Source organism: Mus musculus, chromosome 6 (genome assembly GCF_000001635.26).
Source record: "Mus musculus strain C57BL/6J chromosome 6, GRCm38.p6 C57BL/6J".
Classification (NCBI taxonomy): Eukaryota; Metazoa; Chordata; class Mammalia; order Rodentia; family Muridae; genus Mus; species Mus musculus.
Window position 1 is genome coordinate 71145105 of NC_000072.6, and position 14959 is coordinate 71160063.

General features: G+C 45.8%; 2 long non-coding RNA genes across 2 annotated transcripts; both read left to right on the plus strand.

The window, feature by feature from the left end:
* Nucleotides 1-3484: 3484 nt before the first annotated feature.
* On the plus strand, nt 3485-8584 carry Gm30391. Its single transcript, XR_377755.1, has 3 exons — nt 3485-3566; nt 7977-8028; nt 8435-8584. It is a non-coding gene; the product is annotated as a predicted gene, 30391 (long non-coding RNA).
* A 416-nt stretch (nt 8585-9000) lies between these two features.
* Gm38827 lies at nt 9001-12864 on the plus strand. Its single transcript, XR_869168.1, has 3 exons — nt 9001-9030; nt 10113-10223; nt 12490-12864. It is a non-coding gene; the product is annotated as a predicted gene, 38827 (long non-coding RNA).
* Nucleotides 12865-14959: the final 2095 nt, after the last annotated feature.

A 14959-nucleotide genomic window follows, 5' to 3' on the forward strand; every position in this document is an offset into this window, starting at 1 on the left:
ACTTGTGTTACCAACGGCTTATGCTGGGAATCGAAGCAGAACTTTGTGTGGGCTCGGCAAGCACCTTACCAGTGGAGCTGCAGTCTCAGGCCCTAATTTATTTTTCAGGGAGGGAAAAAAGCAAGAATTTGGGGTATTTTTTTCTCCAAACATGATCAAATGTCCCAGGATTTACATTCACGCTCCAAGATAAACATAGGTTTGAAGATGGACCAGACAAGTACAGTCTAAGATTTATTCTTAGCCCTGGCCTTGGCCTGGTCTTTGCCTGTCTCCTTCCTCCTCCTGAGGCCTGTGCTTATTCAAGTTGCCTGCCGTCTAGTCCTCCCCTACACAGGCCATCCACTAGGCAACAGTGTGTGAAGCTGCCCCTGAGTAGCCAGCTCAGTCTCCTGGTAGAAGGCACTGAGAGACTGTCCCTGCTCAGGATATGGGATAGGCCTTCTGAGTACAAAATGGGCCAGGGACTTGCCATAGAGTTGACAGAGGTCAGAGGCACCAACCTATTGAGGGATACAGGTCAGCCATGGACCTTCTCCAACGTGTTTCTGTACTTTCCATGAGGTGCATTTAACCATTCAGAAGCCAGGAAAACTGGGACTCACAAAAGTCAGCAGTGTTTGTTACAGTGTTCCCAAAGAAATCGCATCCAAGGACAGCCTCCCTGCCTGGCTCAGGCAGGCCTACAGGACAGCACCACCCTGGGGCCCAGAGGGAGCCCAAAGTTCTTCTGTGAAGTGTACTTTGACTTCTCACCAAGGAGAGGAGCTAAAGGCTGGAGACAACTAAGTTAATCATTAGGGGTTACTGCCTCTGGGGTGTTCAAGACAGGAACTCCAGGAAGAAGGCTGGACTTTGAGAGCAGGCTGCACAGTAAACTGTAGTATTCATATTCTATATTGGAGCCATAAATGAGTTTCTTCCATTTTTCTTGTCTTTTATCTATCTATCTATCTATCTATCTATCTATCTATCTATCTATCCATCTATTTATTAAAATGCAGTAATAATATCAAATAGTCAGACTAGAGCTGGAGACGGGAGCAGTTCAAAACACTGGTTGCTCTTCTGGAGTTCAGTTTCCAACACCCACGAGGCAGCTCACAACCATCTGTAATTTTAGATGAAGGGGACCTAACTCCCTGTTTCGACCTCCATCAGTATCAGGCATGCAAGCATACCTGCAGGCAAAACACTCATACACATAAAATAATAAAAAATAAAAATATATTCTGACTAAGGCATTCTTTTTTATTGTTTATTTTATTTATTTACATTTCAAATGTTATCTCCCTCCCCTGTCCCTCCTCTGCAAACCCCCAACCTCTCCCCCTCCCCCTGCTTCTATGAGGGTGCTCCCCCACCTATCCTCTCACTCCCACCTCACCGCCCTAGCATTCCCCTACACTGGGGCATCACGCCTCCACAAAATCAAGGGGCTCCCCTCCCATTGATGCCAGATAAGGCCATCCTCTGCTATATATACTGCTGGAGCCATCAGTCCCTCCAACTGCATCCGCAACTGTATTGGTTAGGCTCTGGCAGAGCCTCTCAGGAGACAGCTATACCAGGCTCCTGTCAGCAAGTGCCTCTTGTCATCAGCAATAGTGTCTGGGGTTGGTGTCTGGAGATGGGATGGATCCCTAGGTGGGGCAGTCTCTGCATGGCCTTTCCTTCAGTCTCTGATTCACTCTTTGTCCCTGCATTTCCTTTACACAAGAGCAATTCTGGGTTAATATTTTTGACATGGGTGGATGGCCCCATCCCTCAACCGGGGCTGTGCCTAACCTCTGGATATGGTCTCTACAGGTTCTCTCTTCCCTTTGTTGGGTATTTCAGCTAATGTCATCTCCACTGGGTCCTGGGAGCCTCTTGCTTTCCTAGCATCTGGGACTTTCTAGTGGCTATCCCAGTTCCCCATCCCCCACTGCTACAAACCTCCATTCAATTTCCTGACTCTCCTTACTTCTTCCCAGTCTCCTCCCACACCTGATCCTGCCCCAGTTTTCCCATCCCCCTCCTCTCTAACCCCCAGGTCCCCACCTCCCTCTACCTCCCATGATTATATTGTTCTCCCTTCTAAGTAGGATTGAAGCATCCATACTTTGGTCTTCCTTCTTCTTGAGCTTCATATGGTCTGTGAGTTGTATTGTGGGTATTCTGAGCTTTTTTCCTAATATCCACTTATCAGTGATTACCTACCATGTGTGTTCTTTTGTGTCTGGGTTACCTCACTCAGGATGATATTTTCTAGTTCCACACATTTGCCTGAGAATTTCATAAAATCATTGTTTTTAATAGCTGAGTAGTACTCCATTGTGTAAATGTACCACAATTTCTGTATCCATTCCTCTGTTGAGGGGCATCTGGGTTCTTTCCAGTTTCTGGCTATCATAAATAAGGCTGCTATGAACATAGTGGAACATGTGTCCTTGCTATGTGTTGGAGCATCTTTTGGGTATATGCCCAGGAGTGGTATAGCTGGGTCCTCGGGTAGTACTATGTTCAATTTTATGAGGAACCACCAGAATTTCCTGAACAGAACACCAATGGCTCAGACTCTAAGATCAACTACAGACAAATGGGACCTCAAAAAACTGAAAAGCTTCTGTAAGGCAAAGGACACTGTCATCAGGACAAAACAGCAACCTACAGATTGGGAAAAGATCTTTACCAATCCTACACCCCATAGACGTCTAATATCCAAAATATACAAAAAACTCAAGAAGTTAGACTCCAGAGAACCAAATAACTCTATTTAAAAATGGAGTACAGAACTAAACCAATGCATCCTTATTGGCAACCACGCCCCAAACCGATCAGGTAAATTTAGATATAGCACCCCACAGGCTGTCAAAACTGATTTCAGTTCTGAGGTCACACACATAATTAAAAAAGAAAGCAAAACAAAAACTTTAATTGCATCAAGACAACAAAAGAGTATGGAAAGAAACCACAGGATTCAGAATAATTAAACAGGGCTAGAGCGATGGCTCAGTGGTTAAGAGCACTGACTGCTCTTCCAAACATCCTGAGTTCAAATCCCAGCAACCACATGGTGGCTCACAACCATCTGTAATGGGATCTGATGCCCTCTTCTGGTGTGTCTGAAGACACCTGTAGTGTACAATGTATATGAATATATTAAATAATTAAGTCTTTTAAAAAATTAAGCATATTTAAGTAGTGTATTTTGTTTGTATTCCCAAAGTGAATGGCAAACCTGTGCAGAACCCAGATCTTTCACATGGTGATTTGAGGAGGCTAGACATCTGCGTGACACCAAAGGGGAGGGGAAGCTGCTGTGACCAGGGTTCACTGCTTCTCTGTCTCTCATTTCTTGGACTCTTCTTTCAGTTTCTAATCAGCCATGGTAGTCTTGATTGCATTGTTCCCCAGTGTAGTTCCTAGGTGATGTCTGCAGTCTCAAAGGTCAAGGCAAACCCCTCCCCCTCCACTGCACAACGGGTGGCTTGGGGGCACTGCAGAACCAGAACCTGAACTTTCGGCATCAACAGTCGTCTCCTGCTCACACAGTTGAATCTGTAATTTCAGAACATCTCGAGGTAACTCCTGCAAACCCCGTTCATCTCCTGTACAAGCTAGGAAACCCCACCTGCCCTCCTTCTCCCAAACCCTCCCACAGAGAAAAAAACCACCACACTGAAATGTCATCACCCTTCGTCTCTGCATTTCCAGCAACCAGCTCAGGGGCTCAATTTTTGACTCTGTGTGAGTACACTCCCAGTTCCTGTTCACCCCAAGTTCCCTTATCCCCTCAATAGGACTGATCCCAGCACTCAGTAGTCAAAGGCTTAACTATCAGAGCCCAAGTGGCCCTGAGCACTTTCTCCAGTCTCACTTAGTAGAAACACTTCGCCCTCACCTGCTGTGATGATGGAGAATACCTTGACTTTCCTCCTTTTTAGAATAAGCCACTCCGTTTCTATTTGAGACAAGGTGACCCTCACTGAAGCTGGCCTTCACCCATTATGTAGACCTTGGACTCTGATTCTCCCACTTTCGCCTCCTGAGTTCTGGGATTAAAAGTGTTTGCCATTACACCTGGGTTATGCAGTGCTGTGGGTTGAACCCAGGGCCTCGTGCATACTAAGCAATTACTCTGTCTAATGAAGTATGTACCCAGACTGCCGCCTGTCTTTCCTAGGAGACATCAGATGTTCCTCTGCCTTAGCATACCCTCAAAGTCCTTACTTTGTCACCCTATGTCATGTGACACTAGAGACATGAACAGTTGTTTTGTTATTGTTGTTTTGTTTTTAGTTTTTAATTACATTTATTTATTTGTGTGTTTGTGTAAAAGCCTGCACACATGTACAACTCAGAGCACAACACTTAGAAGTGTTGGTGAAAGTCTCTCCTTCCACCAAGTTGGTTCCAGGGGTCAAACTCAGGTCATTAGGCGCTACCCACTGAGTCATCCCTCCAAGCCCTAACTACCTCGTTCCAGCTCATTGGAGTATGAGAAACAGGATAGAACAGGGAAAATGAGAAAATTACAAGTGGGACAAATAATCACACTGATCCCTGACTGGGGCTGTCTAGAGCTGCACTCTTCTCTCTCATGTGGTACTGACCGGCAGCCTGCAATACACCTTCTCTGCTGGCAAGAATGGAGGTGGCTACATTAACTGCCACCAGATGGCAGTACAAGGTCAAAGGTGCGTGGGACGGGTGTTCCTTGGCCAGCTCCAGTTTGGGGTTTTAGGTGGGGGAGTGCGGGGGATTGAGTGGGATCCTTTGGAGAATGGTGATGGGATTTTGTACATTAAAAAGAATTTTAATCTTCCATAGGGACTTAAAAATCAGAGAAGTTCTAATACTTTCCAAGAAGCAGGAGAATTAGCAGCAATGGACAACTTTTCCCTAAGAGCTCTCTTTCCTGTCTAGTCTCCTCTCTCCTAGCCAGGTCCCAGGCTTGCACTCATCAGTAATAATGCACTTCATGTTTTTCTTGCTCCCCAAATGTAGCATCTTTTATCACTTTTCCCTATTCCTCCACTGTTTGTTGCTAAGCAGCAATTGTGAATAAGCAACAGCCTATAAATTGTGATTAACATTCTTGTTCTCACCGGGTCGGTTGACCTTCCATATTTGACTAATGTAACAAGCAGAGCTCAGGGTCTCCTCTCCAGGGCTATCTATTCCTTGTATCTCCTTCTGATGAGACTAATGGGCTCATTTCTTATTAATCAGACCATTTCCCTTCACTTCATCCTCAGAGAAACCCTGTATGATAGAAACCTAGCAGGATTATCCAGAGTGAGCAACAGCTGGAGAACATAAGATGCCTATAGAGGCCTGCAAAACAAAAGGAGTGTGTGTGTGTGTGTGTGTGTGTGTGTGTGTGTGTGCGCGCACACACACACATGAGGAGAGGGGAGTTGTAACTAAGATACACTATATACACATATAAAATACTCAATAAAATACTTGCAAACCAAATACAAGAACACATCAAAAAGATCATCCACCATGATCAAATAGGCTTTATTTCAGAGATGCAGAGATTGTCCAATATATGAAAAAGAGAAAATGTAGTTCACCATATAAAATAACTGGGGAAAAAAAACCAAGATAATCTCATTAGATACAGAAAGGGTCTTTTAAAACATCCAACACTTTTTTTTAATAATAAAAAGTCTTGGAGAAATTAGGGACACAAAAGGCATACCTAAACATAATAAAGGCAATTTCAACCAAGCCTATAGCCAACATCAAATTAAATGGAGAGAAACTCAAAGTGATTCCACTAAAATCAGGGGCAAGACAAGCCTGTCCACTCTATATATATCTATTCAAGATAGTATTTGGAGTCCTAGCTCGAGCAATTGGACGACTATAGGAGACCAAGTGGATACAAATTGGAAAGGAAGTCAAAGTGTCGCTATTTGCATTCGGTCCCAGGCCCCCTGATTGTCTGCATACAGATAGTCTTAGGATGCAGATGAGCTGGGGAGTGGGTCAGATCAGTGCCTAGTCAGAGAGGTTATTTCTGGCAACCGATGGGAGTGGATGCAGAGACCCGCAGCCAAAGAGTAGGCAAAGAGAACCCAGGCTGGAGTTCTCTATCAGGTTCCTTCCTTGGAGCTCAGGAAACCCCACGTAAGGGAAGGGGGTGGAGTTGTGGGAGCCAGCAGGGTCGCACTGGGAGACCACAGCCCGTGTAATTAACTAAGCAGAGCTCGTGGCGATTCACAGAGACCAAGGAAGCAATCACGGCCTGCTTGGGTCTGCACTAGGTCCTCTGCCTGTGTTATCATTGTGTAGCTTGGTGTTTCGGGAGGACCCCTGACAATGGGAGTGGCGTGTCTCCATCTCTTTTGTCTGCTCTTGGAACACTTTACTCCCTCCTACTGGGTTGCTTTGCCCAGCCTTGATGTGAGGATTTGTGCCTGGCCTTATTGTATCTGTCTGTGTGTGCTCAGTTGAAGTCTCTGGAAGGCCTGCTCATTTTTATTTTTAAAAGCGGTGAGCAAAGTACTGGCTAGAAAACATTAAATGCCTAATAATTATTTGTAGTACGGGCAGAAAACCAAATTGGTTCTTATGTAAATGGTGAAGGAGATAGACTAGTGTGAGCCAGGACTGTGTGTGGAGGAATCCATGGTGTATAAATGTAGATGTGGTCTTTTCAGTTTATCACGGTACCTGTTGCTGTGTGTGTTAGGAACAGTGTGAGTGCAGATGAAGGTAGAGAACGGAGGGTGTGCTGACTAGTGTTATGTCTACTCCACACAAGTCGTTTTGGAAGAAGGAACTGTAAAAGTACTAGGCTTTTCTATGCTCACTCTGTCTCTGAAACAATGACACAGGAACCTGTGCCATTTATTAAAAAGCTTCAGGCACTAAGCAGGGCAGATTCTGATCTATTCTAACCCGACTAAGCTGGCCTGGCCTACTTCCCAGCCTACTTTTCAGCCATGTGTGGGTTACCTGCCATCTTGTCTTGCCTTGGTCTCCTTCTTCATTCATGGCTCATGGTGACTCCCAGGTCCCTGAAGGCTACTCTTTCCTTCCATCTGAGACTCTCTCTCTTTGGCTTTCTCTGGGCATGGAAGTCCTGACTGCCTTCTCCTGCCCAGCTATAGGCTGATCAGCTCTTTACTGACCAATCAGAATATGACAGAGAATGATGTTTTACAAAATATGGAGTCAGGAAATGCTCATAATAATGACAATATCATTTCTGGACTGGATCTCTGGGTACAAAAATCAGCATTCGAATATACAATGCACAAAAGACATCCCTCAACAGGGAAGCTTAACTGAGACAATGCCAAGCCTATGTGCATTTTCTCAATTACTGTGGGTCTTCCTGTGGTTGGTGGCACCCCTGGCCTGCAGGCTGAGCAAACCATGGGAAGAAAGCCAGTGAGCAGCACCCCTCCATGGCCTCTGCTTTAGTTCCTGCCTCCAGGTTCATGCCCTGCTTGAGTTTCTGTCCTGACGTCCTTCAGTAATGAGTTGGACTGTGGAAGTGTAAACAAAATAAACTCTCTCCATCCCAGGTTGCTTTTGGTAATGTTGCTTCAGTGTAGCATCAGAAAACAAAACTAAGACAGGAACTTGGTCTTAAGAGTCACTGAAGACATCTGCTGCAGTAGTCCATATGTGGCAGCTTGAGTCTGGGAATGGAATACAAAATGAAAGGCAGTCTCAGTATGCTCACTTGAGTGGTAGGGGAGTCTCCTAAGTCAGGGGGCTGATGGCTGATGATGAGTTGGATGGAGAAGATAGTAGCCAATCTGCTGGGCCAGTGGGCACTTTCCAAAGGGACTGGAGGATGGGGAAGGAAGAGCCCTGTCGAGATCCCAGGTGCTCATGACACTTCTCCAGCAGCTACCTCCTACCTCTTTAGCAGGGTGACCCCTGGAATGGCTTGGATCATGCTTTCTGATGAAGTATAGAAGCTTGCTGACAATTTCCCTGTTTGCTCTCATTCTCCCCTCTAGGGTAGATTCAAGTCTCCTTCTTTGACTGTGTGACACCTCTCAGTTGGTCCTGGTAAGTAATCATGGGGTTCAGAGGAAAGGGTGGTGTACTGGCTAGTTTTGTGTCAACTTGACACAGGCTGGAGTTGTCACAGAGAAAGGAGCTTCAGTTGAGGAAATGCCTCCATGAGATCCAGCTGTGGGGCCTTTTCTCAATTAGTAATCAAGGCGGGAGGGCCCCCTGTGGATGGTGCCATCTCTGGGCTGGTAGTCTTGGGTTCTATAAGAGAGCAGGCTGAGCAAGCGAGGGGAAGCAAGCCAGTAAAGAACATCCCTCCATGGCCTCTGCATCAGCTTCTGCTTCCTGACCTGCTTGAGTTCCAGGCCTGACTTCCTTGGTGATGAACAGCAGGATGGAAGTGTAAGCCGAATAAACCCTTTCCTCCACAACTTGCTTCTTGGTCATAATGTTTGTGCAGGAATAGAAACCCTGACTGAGACAGGTGGTGTGTACTGCAAGCAGCAGGGAGCTGGGTGTCACTTCTGTATGGAGGCAGAGCCGATGTCAAGAAGCACTTGCTTGCTGCCTTACAGTCTCAGTTCTGGGGACCCAGCAGGGGTCCGGTCCTTGGTACCACACCCTACAGCATAAGCCTGGTAAGATTCAGAAGCCACCAAGGTGACTGGGTTGGATCTGAGGCTCTGGGAATAAAGGGGTTTGCCCCTCCCCTCGGGCTTCCTGGACTTAGTCTGGGCCAAAAGCAGTTGATTGGAAAGTTCAGGGGCATCTTTGCTGCTGTGGAGGTTTGATTAGGTATGGCCCTCATAGACTCAAGTGTGTGAATGCTTGGCCCATAGGGAGTGGTGTAGTTAGGAGGTATGGCCTTCTTGAAGTAGGTGTGCTCTTGTTTGTTTTGGAGGTCTCCTATGCTTAAGTTGTGCCCAGGGTGAGACACAATCTTTTCCTGTTGCATGCAGATCAAGATATAGAACTCTCAGCTCCTTCTTCAGTACATGTCTGCCTGGATGCTGCCATGTCTCCTGCCCTGACAATAATGGACTAAACCTCTGAACTGTAAGCCAATTAAATACTTTCCTGTGTAAGAATTGCTGTGGTCCCAACCAAATAGCATATAAGGGCTGGACCTGGGCCTCCCACACGTATGTAGCAGATGTACAGCTTGGTTTTCATGTACGTCCCAAACAACTGGAATAGGGGCTTACGCTGACTCTGTTGTTTGTCTGTGGATCCTGTTTCCCTAACTGGGCTACCTTGTCTGGCCTTAGTGGGAGAGGATGTGCATAGTTCTATAGTGACTTAAGGTGCCAGACTGGGTTGATACCCAGGGACGACCTCCCCATTCTTAAAGGGAAAGGGAAAGGGGAGATGGGGGAAAGGCTGTGAGAAGGAGGGACTGGGAGGAGGGAGTCTGTGATCAGGATGCAAAGTAAATGAATTAATTAATTAATGGAAAGGGAAAAATGCTGTAGTCATGATGTCTCTTCACAGCAATAAAATCCAAACTAAGACAGCTGCCAAGATGATCAGAGAACCTCGTCCATCTATCTATCCTTCAGGAAATACATCAGTCTAATCAGTAATGAGTGGAGGAAGAGGGAGAGAGAGAAAAACAGAGAGAGAGAGAGAGAGAGAGAGAGAGAGAGAGAGAGAGAGATTCTCTAACTCACAATGGCACCCATTTGCAATATCTGAGGATTGTAATGGACATCAGTATATGGAAATGAAGTGTATATTTGAGCAGGCAGAAAGGGTAATATTTTATAGGCAAAACAGAGATTTAAGCTACTCAGATCCAGATCCAGGCCTTATAGTTCTTGAGGATCTGGCAGGCCCGGCTGTCAGTTCTCTGGAGCAGCTGCAGCTATACGGGTGCTCCATAGAGACTTGTCGTCTGCATCGTCACATGCTTCGAGAATGTCAGTGATGAAGGTTTCCCAGCTGGGGCACGCTGGGACATAGGCACAGTAGTTAGTGTGTGGTTAGTGGTTAGTTAGAACATTCTGTTTTGAACCTTTGAAATTGTGTGAGAAGGTATGGTAGAAAGGCAGGTGGGAGCTCCACCCCTTCAGCTTTGTTGAGTGTGACAAGAAAGACTTTGCATTGGATTCATTGGCCTTCAAATTTATAACCCACAGTATGCTTGTTTCCCTGGGGAGATATGTACAAAAACCATGTTTGCCCCAGATTGGACACCAACGACAGAACAAAATAAGGATTTCACTGAAGTCCAGTTTTTCAGCCAGTGGGTAAGTGGTTACTTACAGGTACCTGGGTGACCCATAAAGCATCACTACAAAGTCCCACCCCACCCCCATCATCGGTAATGACCTCATGGAAGCCACATCATGGAGTCTTGCCTTCCATTCACCCTCTACTTCCTGTATGTTCTAGCATGTCCCAAGATCACTTGCAGCTTAGGGGTGGTCGGAACAGAAGGAAATAATGGCTAACATCCCAGTGCTGCATCTGGGTGAGCTGCCTCAGCTCCACTGTACTAACCCAGAAACAAATTTACTCTTCTGTCATTTTCTGCTTGGATGTGTGAAGATTCACAGGTACCTCACATCCCTCCCTTAAAGACACAGTCTCATGTAGTCTGGGCTATTCTTTAACTCATTATGAGGTCAAGAATGACCTTGAATTTCTGATCCTCCTAACTCCACCTGTTGTGTTGATAGGCATGTACCGCCACACCCATTTTATGGCCTATGTCTCAGGACTTCTGGGGTCTATGCATGATAGGCAAGCACTCAACTATCTGAGTCACGCCCTTCATCCCCACTATTATGTCTTGCAAAGGCTATTGGCACCATTAGAGAAGGGCTGAGCAGGGAAAGCATCCCGAGTGGCTATGGCTATCCGTGCTGGGGTCAGGCTCTCCATAACAACACACTCAGCAAGTTCTGCTGTCAGAGCTCCAAAGGCAATGACCCCTCCCATAGCAAGTGCAGTTAAAGAGTCCTGGCAATGAGTGCATGTGTGGGTAAGAGGACTTCTAAAGTGTTTCTTCTATAAACTTCAGAGACTGCAGTCTCTGTAGTATTGCAGGATAGTGTAGTATAGTGTGGTGTTGGGCTTTTAAAGCACATCCTACTGTTGGCTGCTATCGCTGTTAGTCTGAAGCTCCTCATGCTATCATCTTTCTGGGGCATCAATGTCCACCCAGGATACAAGCCATCATATGGTGATACACGATCAACTAGAACCTTCTAGCATCAGTGGTTCTCAACCTTCCTAATGTTGCAACCCTTTAATATAGTGGTGACTTCCACATCATTTCTCATTTCTACTTCATAACTGTAATTTTGCCGCTGTTATGAATCATAATGTAAATATCTGTGTTTCCCAATGGTTTTAGGTAAGCCCTGTGAAAAAGCCTTTTGACTTCTAGAGGGGTTGCCACCCACAGGTTGAGAAACATTATTCTAATTGATGGTCTTGGATTTGAACAAGTCCAGCAAGTTTCCAAGTGTAAAGGAGGAGGCTGCAGTTGAGCAGAGTCATACAATTATCCAGCATTTAACGATTTTGATGACTATGCGGCAAGTGGGAGGGAATTGTCTTGGAATAGAGAAGGCCCCATGAGAAAAGACATGAAGGACAGGAAGAGAGGAGGAGGCTTTCAGGCTTGAACTCATGCACTGTAGTCCTTTTATATCCTTTCCGGCTGGCCTCTCAGCCCAGCTGCAGCCTCATTGGACACACACGCACACCCACCCGCCTGCCAGTCTTCTTGCTGCCTGACCCTGGTGGTTCACTAATTACAGGGTGTTGTGCTGACTTAACCATCCCTGTTGCTTAGTGCCATTAACCAGAAAAGTCATGGTTTCATTATCTTTTACTATTTTTCTTTGATGGTAGTTTTAGTTTCACTTCTGTGGCTATGATAAAACACCACAGCTAAAAACAATGTGGAGAGGAAGGGATTTATTTTGGCTTGCAATTCCAGGGTAAAGTCCTTCACAGCAGGGCAGTCACAGTGTCAGGAACTAGAAACAGCTGCTCAGATCCACAGCCAAGGGTGTCGAGAAATTAATGCATGCATACCTAGTACTCTGATCCATTTCTCCCCTCCCATGCAATTCAGGATCCAATGCCTAGGGGGCAGTGTTGCTCACTTTTGGGTTGAGACTTCCCATCTTTAACATGGTTAAAATCAGACATGCGGGCAGGCTGTGCTGACCTAGAAGACCCCTTACTAAGACTCTTACCACCAGGTGGTACTAGACTGTGTTGACAATTAAAATAATCAAAATGTTTCAGGGTAGAAACCTAAAGACCACTTTGAGACCAAAATCTGAATTGAGAATTTGTATTCAGTGTTAGCAACTGCTAGAGAGAAACACTTTGTTGTGTGAACTATTAAATAAGCATCCCATGCTAACACTCGCTAGGCACAGGCTGGCAGTCTTAGGTCTGTCTCCAGCCCGGTGGGCAGCTAGGCACAGGCTGGCAGCCTTGGGTCTATCTCCAGCCCTGTGGGCAGGCTGAAACTTCATTCCTTCCTTTTAGCCAGGGCCTATCTCGCCCACACTGGCTCTGCCTCTCCAGAGCTCCAAAATTGGGCTCTTCTCCCAGCTCGTCAAGTTCCTGTGGCTGACCATTGCCACCTCTGCCCCTGTGCTTCCATATTCCTGCAGCTGACTGGGGTATACTCTCGCACACCATGCTCTGCTGCTTGCTGTACCTTTCTCTGGAACCCAGGTGAGTTCCGCGTGAAGAAAAACACCACACAATCTTAGTTTAGAATCAGTAGGTAACACAATCTCTGGGTGCAGAACCTAGCATCCTAATTCTACAAACTGATCTATATTAAATCCTCAAATGGTGGATCCTGGTGGATCTGCCACTCAAATCAACAGCCTCTGGTTTCCTATATTCTGTCTGCCTCCCTCATTCCCACCGCCCAAAAGGGCTGTTTGTTTCTCTTGAGTTCCTTCTTCCTCTTCCTGACCCAGAAGTCCCGCCTACTAGTCTCTTGTAATCTTGATTCACGATGTGTGTGTGTGTGTATGTGTGAGGTTCCACCACAACACTTTTCATAGAGCAGCCATGAATGCATTTTACAGGGAGCTTTTAAAAACAAAGAACAGAAAAACTGTGAGGAGCGGGTGTGGCAGCAGTCCCAAGAAGGCGCCAGGGACTGCAGCTAAGTCTTATGACTTGCACTTGACTTCCTCATACACCTGAAAATAAGCCACAACCATCGTGAGACCTGCGCAGGTGCACCAGGATACTGGTGAATCCATTTTGATGGAGATATGCCCCTGCTGCCCTGATTAGCTGAAGCTGCCTGGTGAGGTGATGTGGCCTGCCGTGAGTGAATGAGGGCTGAGAGTATATAAGAGTGAGAGGCCCGGGTCAGAGAGAGAGAGAGAAAGAAAGAAGAAAGAAAAAGATGAGAGAGAAAGTTGAAGCGAGAGAGATGAAGACTGAAGTTTGCTGAATAAACTGTTGTTAGAAGGACTGGTGGTCGTGTAGTTCTTGCTGGTCGAGAGCGGACGCTGGTTGGCAGCTGTAGGAGGAAGTAAAGCAAGCAAGCAAGCAGTTTAACAGAAGTCAAACACATGCAGTTAGCTGGGACATTTCACATTTCTAGAATAAATTTGGGTGCTTTACCATGAAACTTTCCACAGCATGGTAGAAATGGGATCAGTCTCAGGTTAAACTGAAGATGGCTCCAGCTGAGACAAAATGGAAGGATCTACCCTGTCATTAAAAACTTCACTCTTTGTCAACTTGACACACAAGCAAATAAAACTATAAACTGATACTCCTTGTTCCCAGTTTCATGTTTATCTCACAATAGAAAATACAATCCAACTTTATAAGTCCTATATTCTTTAAAAATTCAAGTATTCTACAAGTCTAAAGTCGCTTAACTGTGGTCTCTTACAAAATAGTCACAATAAAAAAAAAACCCACAAGTCATGTACTACTGATAAACACTCCTATTTCAGAATGTAAAGATCATTTATACCATTGCAACGTGAAAACTCACCAGGGGCAAATACCAAACCTTAAGCTCTGTAGCCTAAGGGAGAACATGGAGAGCCCACCCGACAGACAGGAGGAGGCAGAATGAAGGGATTCCCTCAGCCCAGAGGATGCCCAGGGAGACAGACAAGTGGAGCTGGGACAAAGGGGATAAAATGTGAACATAGATGCTCCTGACACTTTCTGTGACCTCCAGAGAAAGAAGGCAGGGGAGGAAAGGTAAAGCAGAGATCAATTTTGCAAGCCTGGCAACCCTAGTGTTCCTTTAGGTAAAAGGAATCATTGTCCAAGCCCAATATGCGAGCTTATGATAGCTAAATACAAATTCTGTTGAGAGCAGTCACCACTTCCAGGACAGTGCTGTGCTTCCATCTTTCCAGGTGCCTGCAGCCACCAGCACAATAGGAACCATCAGAGGGTTTTCAAGGAGTGATACACCTCAGGCTCTGATCTATGATAGTCTGTCACCTCAGTGTAGATGAGATGGGTGAGAGAAAAGCAGAGGCTACAAACAAAGAGGCTGATACCAAAGTCCAGACAGAGAGAACTAGGAGACAGGGCATTTGCTGACAGTTGTCTTGTGGGAAAGAAGTTGGGGAGGATGAGGGCTCACTGGACACCAAAACTCTGCTTTTCATGACCAACAAGAGTATCTCAAAATCTAATGCCCCCGCTCCAAGTCCAGCACCAGTCAGGCCAAATTTCCTTACATCATTCTGGTCGCCTGTTCCTGCCTTTGGGGAAGGCATGGAAAAAGCCAACACTTGTCTTCTTTCTTCCACTATCTTGTTTCTGTCCAATAAAATGCACCTCAGTTTCCACACTGGTGCATTAAAGAACTTATACCTTCTGACAGTGTATGTCCTGTTAGCACTTCATCAGAGAGCCTTGTCTGGATGGTGGAATGGCTCAGAATCACTGAGGGAGAATCCTCAGAATATAAAACTGACAAATGATGACAAGTAAAAATTTCCTTTTTTCCGTC